We start from the raw sequence: 7757 nt of genomic DNA, 5'->3' as shown, positions 1-7757 counted from the left end.
AAGTAAAAGCATCTTTACTTCCTACTGCAAGAGATGCCTTAATGAACTGAATTACAAATACTTTATTTTAAAATTATGTATGTATATATGCACAACATATCTTTTCCCATATATATGAAATTATTTCTTAAAGGTTTACACTAGAATCTGGGTCAATTAAGTAAAATGAAAAAATAAAAGTGTGTATGACAAATAGTCATTTGATACAACACAACAGAAACCTTCCGGCTAAATATGTATATTTATAGGGTGGTAATTAGATTTCTGCCTTCCCTTGAACGCTTAAAAAGCAATATGAAATCTAAATAGAATAACTGAGAACCCTATTAAAAAGCTGCATTAGCTTTTAAATTTTAGGGACAACTTAAGATCTTGGAAAAATGTTAATTATATAAGTTGTATTTTTTTTTCCTATTCTTTTTTCCAACTATAATGCAAGCTCATGAACACATAAGATTTTTTTTAAGTTTATTGAACGTATTTCCTAAACTTATATTCATGTCAATAATTTTATTCCCAGATATTTGAACAGGTCGTGTCCACAGAAGAAATATGTATGTGTATTCATTCATATGGCCATTTCAACAAACATTACTAGTTTTGTCAATATCCTTTTAAGTGATTTAATCTCTAAGTTCCAGACTCTTTCTTCTAACTTCATCTAAATTGGTTTAAATTTATATTTAATATATTATAGTACTTAAAGATCAAGAGCTGTGAACTAGCCCATATTTTAGTTCTAAGAATGAAATTATGTGAAGTCATGTGTTAAAACAGACTCACTTAAAAACAACAACTTGCCTGGCCCCTGTGACTCAGTGGTTGAGCATCAACCTGTGAACCAGCAGGTGACGGTTTGATTCCCAGTAGGGGCATATGCCTGGGTTGCAGGCTCGATCTCCGTTTGTGCAGGAGGCAACCGATCAATGATTCTCTCTCATCACTGATGTTTCCATCTCTCTCTCCCTGCCTCTCTGAAATCAATAAAAAAATTTTTTTTTAAAAATAACAACTCAACTAAAAGCATGTGATCAAAGTTCAAATTAGAACTCCATGTGTTTACTAGAAAAATTTGTCAATGAAGACTTAATAAGACTCAATATACAGCAATCAACATAGGGCCAAAAACCAAGCCACCCTAAATATTACCCATCTACATATTTCTTCACAATTATGACAGCCAACAAACTTACATCTAACCAAAAAAATCTTTTGAACAAACAAAGCATGTTTGGCAATTGCTTTCTTAATAATGAAAAATGTAATACATACCTTTAAAATTCAAGTTTGTAGCAAAGTTATTTTCATTTTTTAAAATGTTACTAGACTTAGCTGAATGTAACTAGAATCACCTGAAAGCATAACAGAGACCCTGGTCATGGGGGTGCATAATTGCCCAATCAGAAGTTCCTGATGCATTATACTTGAAAGCTATTCCATGCTCACTAAGGACATAGGAACAGATTCCTAGAATCATCTATTTAGTATTTTTAATTGTTTGTCACACAATTATAAAAGATAAACAGAATACTTTATTCAAGGTAGCCTCCCACTAACTTTTCAAAAGACATGATAGCAGAGGAAAACTAGAACATTTTTCTTTTTTAAAAAATAATTTCCATTATAATACACAAAGAATGTAATAAAAAGAAAGCTGTGTGCAATTCCTGGCCATTGTATAACTTTCCCACTTGTAAACCAAAGTACAGGTAGGATAACAATGTAGTTATTTCTCTCAGCCAGGAGATTTCAGCATATTGCTTTCCAATCATGTCTATTTGCTTCCACTGCCAATTTCACAATGCTAAACTCTTCTGAGAGGGCAAAATATCATTAAACTCCAACAAATGTAAAAATAAATGGAAATTTTTAAGAGATCTTTGATAACTTCAGTTAAAACAAACTCCTGTTTATGAAGACTCCATGGCAATACAATGAAACTAATTAAATAAGCTGCTACTAAAAGAGAAAGAGGAGGAGGTGGTCTTTTATTTAGTACGAAAGGTTTCTTGAGGAAATAGGCTACTCTTTCCTTCTAGGACATTTTAAGTCTATATAGTATTTATGTCAAAAAGAATTTGAACCAGTTTTACTAAATTAAGAACCAGTAAGAGAGACAATAGTAGAATATCTGCAGTTTGAGGGTACATTATGGTACAATAAAATAGTACCCAAAACATTGACAAATTACTTATGTTCTCCTGAAAGCTGGTTGACATTGCTTCTTTAGAAAGAAGGAAAAAAGCAACAGATAGCTTATCTGCCAAAATTAATGCCTGGTGTAGTTAGTTCATTAAAATATTTCCGAGATAAAGAGCTAGGAAAGTGCCCCGCCAGTGTAGCGCAGCAGTTGAGCATCGACTCGGAAACCAAGAGGCCACCTGTTCAATTCCTTATCTGGGCACATGCCTGGGTTTCGGGCTGGATCCCCTACAGGGGGTGTGCAGGAGGCAGCTGATCCGATATTTCTCTCTCATCAATGTTTCTCTCTATTCCTCTCCCTTCCCCTCTCTAAAAAATCAATAAAAACATATTTTTTAAAAAAGAGCTAGGAAAGTAATATACTATGTTTTTTATAAAGAGAAAAAGTCATCTCTCAAATTCAGATAAAGCACCATGTTTATGATGTAGAGAAAAACTTTTAAGGAATGATTTTGCTTAAGTATCTGAGATGAAATAATAGTTTAAAAGGTATTGGAAAAAAGCTTTTCTCAATTACTATATTTAATGTCTATCTGATTTTAAAACATGCAAAGCTTTACTATGCCAGAAGCCAATTCCAGCATGTCAGGAGGGCTGAATCATTTGGGAATTTACCCAAACCTGAAAAGGATGATTTACCCAAAAGGCATTTCCCCAAACCTGAAAACTATGATTGCTTGCTACCAGACAGCTCAGGGCATCTTAATCTACATGTCATTGCCTCCTACTGGCCAAATACCTGAACAGCCGGAGGTAATCCCCCAACTGACAATGCTTCCGTATACAAACCCTAGCCTTTGATGTGTCTATCTACCTCACCTTAGGACAAATTGTGTTAATAAAAAACAAGGGCCCTGAGACAGGAGAACTTGGTTTCTTTAGCCAGGCTCCTCTGGCCCCCACAATGCCTTCCAAAATTATGTTAGCACTCTGGACTCTTGATTTACACACAGCACCTTCTCCAGATTGCTGAACCCTTCTAGATGCCGGATCAAGATCACCGGCGTTATTACTACAGGTAGATATAGGGAGTATTCATTCTAATGCTTTAATTTTAAATGCGAAATTTAAAAGTAGCTCAAGTTTTTGCTGACACTGAAAATTAAGTCAAAAAAGCTACTCAACCATTAGTAGTAAACATCTAGCTATTCTTACTTTTATACAGGATGTAATAAATAACAGCATAATAAATGATTTAAAAATATGAGGTAGTCATAGTATCTTCCTTTTGTGGAAATGAAAATAAAAGCAAAGAGGCCAAGTATCTTGATGATCTTGCAGAACAGAAATGAATTAAAACTCAGGATTAGCATTCTGAATTTGTTTTCAGAATTGTCTATTAAGGCCATAAGCAAATTCTGTTGTTTCAATTTACCATTGGGGGGGGGGTGTGTGTGGAATATTGTTCCCTATTGCAGAAACAAGTACACTGAAATATGACTAACATAAACAATATATAGGCTTCTCTTAAGTTACTATCTAAAAATCTTTGTAAAAGTACAGAACAACAAGATAACTCAAATTTAAAGACAAAACTATTAATGGGATAATTAATAGTTTGGTTTAGAACTGGCCTTTAGTCTATTCTTTCTGCCCTAATACTACATATAAATCAGCTTTCTTCAGAAATGGTTTGAGAAGCCCCATGTAACTATCCTATTACTTCCTCCCTGAAATGTCTGGACTGATAGGAACTATTGAAAAGAAAAGCACCAATTACACCTCTGCATCAAATTGGAAATTTAAGACACTCCATTTTAAAAATGCAAGTACCACCTTAGCAGAATTGAAAGTGTCAGCTCTTCATCACTTAATGTGACTGACTCACTTTAACTGGTCTTCCAAACACCCAGCTAAGAATGCAAAAGAATTGACATTCTTACTGAGAGCTTTGGGGAAGGATAGTAGAAAGGCAATTCTGGACTATGTCCCTGCCTGAGTGAAGACTCTGGACATTAAGAGGGCAGCAAAAGGACCCACAGTGTTTCAGTAGGATAGGAAAAGGAAAGAGGCTCCAGGACTAGAGGCTGGAATTCAGCTAAAGACAGTTTTAAACACATTGTACTTTTGAGTTAGTACTACTGACGAACAGTTGAGCCAAAACAAGTATTAATGAAAATCAGGCAAGCAGCTAAACATTATAATTGGGAAGCAAAATACCATAAATGTTGAAACAGTCTGTATATAATGTTATATAAAACTAGTGTGAACTCAGGTGACTGTGGGTCCAACTGTATGTATTACTCTAACATTTTTTAATAACCAGAGATTAATAAGAAATGTCAAAATTTTATACCATTGCTGTGTCTACTAATATAAAGAAGCAATCAGAAGCTCTGTACAAATAACACTGAAAACACAACTATGGAAAAAGTTGTGGTTGTTCTTGAATTAAAATTATTCAATTACAAAACTAGTTTTTATAGTAAGAAATGGTTTACTGTTATTCAAAGTTTGAACACTTACTGATTTTAGGCCTAAATTACATGTTCATATTTTAAATGAATGAAACCCAGTCATTAAAGAATCTTAATAAAGCATCTGATAACCATTTTATATGGGTAAGGTGACCCTCTTGTGAGGGTAGGGCAATATCTACCTTAGAAGCTAAATGTGTCCCTTATGTTTTACTATAGTCATTAAGTTTTGGAATATATATTTTAAGCCAGATATATATACACTGAGTGGCCAGATTACAATGATCTCTGAACACATAATAATCTGGCCACTCAGTGTGTGTGTGTGTGTATGTATATATATATATACATACACACACACACACACCAAAAAAAAAAAAAAGAGAGAGAGAGAGAGAAATATGCAAATTGACCATACCTCCACGACACCCATCAGCCAATCAGGAGTGAGTATGCAAATTAACCCAACAAAGTTGCCAGGTTAATTTGCATATGCAGGCACAGAGCAGCCAGGTGGGGAAGGACGCCTGTTATGAGGGGTAGGGCAGGGGGGTGGAGGGAGCTACAGGAGCGAGGACCTGCAGGCTCCTGGGTGTCCGGGAGCGAAGCCAGGGGAAGGAAGGCCTATTCTTGCATGAATCTTCGTGCAACAGGCCTCTAGTGTGTGTGTGTGTGTGTGTGTGTGTGTGTGTATTAGAGGCCCGGTGCATGAATTCGTGCATGGGTGGGGTCTGGCCAGCCTGGCCAGGGGGAGGGGACATGGGCGGTTGGCTGGCCTGCCTGCTGGTCAAACTCCTGGTCAAGGGGACAATTAGCATATTACCCATTTATTATAGGATATACACTGCGTGGCCAGGTTATTATGCATTCAGAGATCATAATAATCTGGCCACTCAGTGTAATTCATGTATTAAGTTGACTAGAGTTTGCTAAGTACATTATGATAAAAGAATGTTTCTACACACGAATGGTGACTGATGGTAAAATGCCAGTTACATATAAACCAAGATCCTAAGTTATTCATTTAGCCTATGTAAAATCTACACGTTAGATTTCTGTCAATATTTTTCCTTGTTCAGTTTTAAAAGTACCTATGATTCATGCTTTACAAACTTTAAGTCAGAAAACATGAACAGAACAACAATCATCATTTTAAATATTTCTAATTTCCAGTAACATGGGCACTAATATTCATGAATCAAGAAAGGATAAGCCAGAGGAGTTATACTGGAGGCTACTAGCCCAGATGTTCAAGCTCAAGGCATAACTGACTTATGGTAATACCACATATTAATCATTCAGGGTTTTTTTTCTACATATACATTAGAAATTGTAAGAGTGCACATTTCTAGGGAATCCTATATAATAAAGAGCTAATATGCAAATGATTGTCATGCCCTCATTCCCTCGCCAGGGGACCTGAGGCTGTGGCCCCCGCCCCGGCGTCAGGGCTGGGATACCCGAGGCTGGGCCTGGGGGGCATGAGGCTGCACCCCTGGCACTGGGTGACCTGAGGCTGGGCCAGGAGGCATGAGGCCGCGACCCCAGCACTGGGTGACCCGGCGGGGCTTGACGGGGGACCTCAGGCTGCGCCCCCTGCCCGGCAGGGCTTGACAGGGGTGGGGCCGGCCGGGTCTGGGTCTCACATGATTTTGAGGCGCACGCAAGTGGGCAGGGACATGACTCTGGGTCCCGTGGTGTGCCTCAGACTCTGACAGGAATGAGATTTTCATATACATTTTACTAATTTTCTTTCATCTCTGACACTTCTATTATAGAGAAAGGGAAAATAGCAATATTAAAATATTTCCTCTCATTAATTCCCCTTTAATGTGCATGAATTTCGTGCACCAAGCCACTAGTCTATATACAGTAGGTCCTCAGGTTATGTCAGAGATCTGTTCCTACGGCGCAACGTAACACGATTTTCGCCGTAAGTCAGAACCCACCTACATAAGCACCTACTTCACTCACATGGAGCACATACACAGCAGTAATGAAGTTAAACAGTAAAAAAAAATTTAAAAGAAAGATAGCAATTCCTGACCTTTACTTGTGGTAAATAAATAATAAACATAAATCACATATGTACATACATCGAAATGACGGAACTTTTTTTTTTATAAACAAATGGGAGATGGCAACGTAACCAAAAAACGACATACGTTGAGTCCGACGTAACCGAGGACTGCCTGTAGATAAAAGCCAAAGTGACCAAACAACTGGTCAACCAGTCGCTAAGACGCACACTGACCACCAGGGTACAGACGCTCAATGCAGGAGCTGCCCCCTGGTGGTCAGTGCGCTACCCACAGTGGGAGCACCACTTGACTGAAATGAGTGGCTGCTCCTGCTGCGAACCCCGGGCTGACGGACAGGAACCCAGGCTGCGTTCGTCACCTTCTCGCCCCAGGCTCCTCCTCCTCCTCGCTCCCTGCTGCCTCCTCCAGATGCTTGCAGGCCATGCAGTGCCACCACCGGGCTCGCAGAGCTGACCCCAGAGGGGGGAGGCAGGTTCATGACTGCCGCCGGACTGAGGCCTACTCCACTGCCTCAGTGGTATTGACCCTGGGCCCGGCCCCGACTGGGTCTCCTGGAGAAGTGAGTGCTCCAGCTCCACAGAAGATACCAGACCAGGGAGCAGCTGCTCACAGGGCAGGTCCACAACCGCTTGGCTAGGCTGATCGGGATGGGCAGCCCTCCCACAGCAGGCCGATCCCCATAGGCCATGCCCCCTACCAGTGCAGGAATCCCGTGCACCGGGCCTCTAGTATGCATCTTTAGTTAATCTCTTCCCACTCTCCCCCCTACCCCCTGAGATTTATCAGTCTGTTCCATGTTTCCATGCCTGTGTGTTGAGTGTCTGCCCCCTGGTGGTCAGTGCGCATCATGGCAAACGGTCGAATAGTCGCTTAGGCATGTGTGTGTGTGTGTGTGTGTGTGTGTGTGTGTGTGTGTATAATAATAAAAGCATAATATGCTAATTAGACCAGATGTCCTTCTGGATGTCCTTCCAGACAAAGCCAGGGCTGCGAGGGAAGCCCGGGTCCCGGGTGCCTGCCGGCAGCCAGAGGGAAGCCGGGGGAAGAAAGGCCTATTCTTGCACGTATTTCGTGCATGGGGCCTCTAGTCTATTTA

The 7757-nt window shown here is 39.7% G+C and overlaps 1 protein-coding gene across 2 annotated transcripts in view; it reads right to left on the bottom strand.

The window, feature by feature from the left end:
- Positions 1-5018: 5018 nt before the first annotated feature.
- CHIC2 (cysteine rich hydrophobic domain 2) overlaps positions 5019-7757 on the bottom strand; it is a 64377-nt gene continuing 61638 nt past the window's right edge. Inside the window, exon 7 of one of the 2 annotated variants that reach the window (XM_079778440.1) lies at positions 5019-7743. The gene's annotated coding sequence lies outside the window, so the exon portion shown is untranslated. The remainder of the gene's footprint in view (positions 7744-7757) is intronic. The other variant, XM_079778439.1, reaches the window with a different exon arrangement.

This window comes from Cnephaeus nilssonii, assembly GCF_951640355.1.
Source record: "Cnephaeus nilssonii genome assembly, chromosome: 1".
Lineage (NCBI taxonomy): Eukaryota > Metazoa > Chordata > Mammalia > Chiroptera > Vespertilionidae > Cnephaeus > Cnephaeus nilssonii.
Note: the sequence above shows the minus strand (reverse complement) of the source record. Positions and strands in the feature narration are given on the sequence as shown.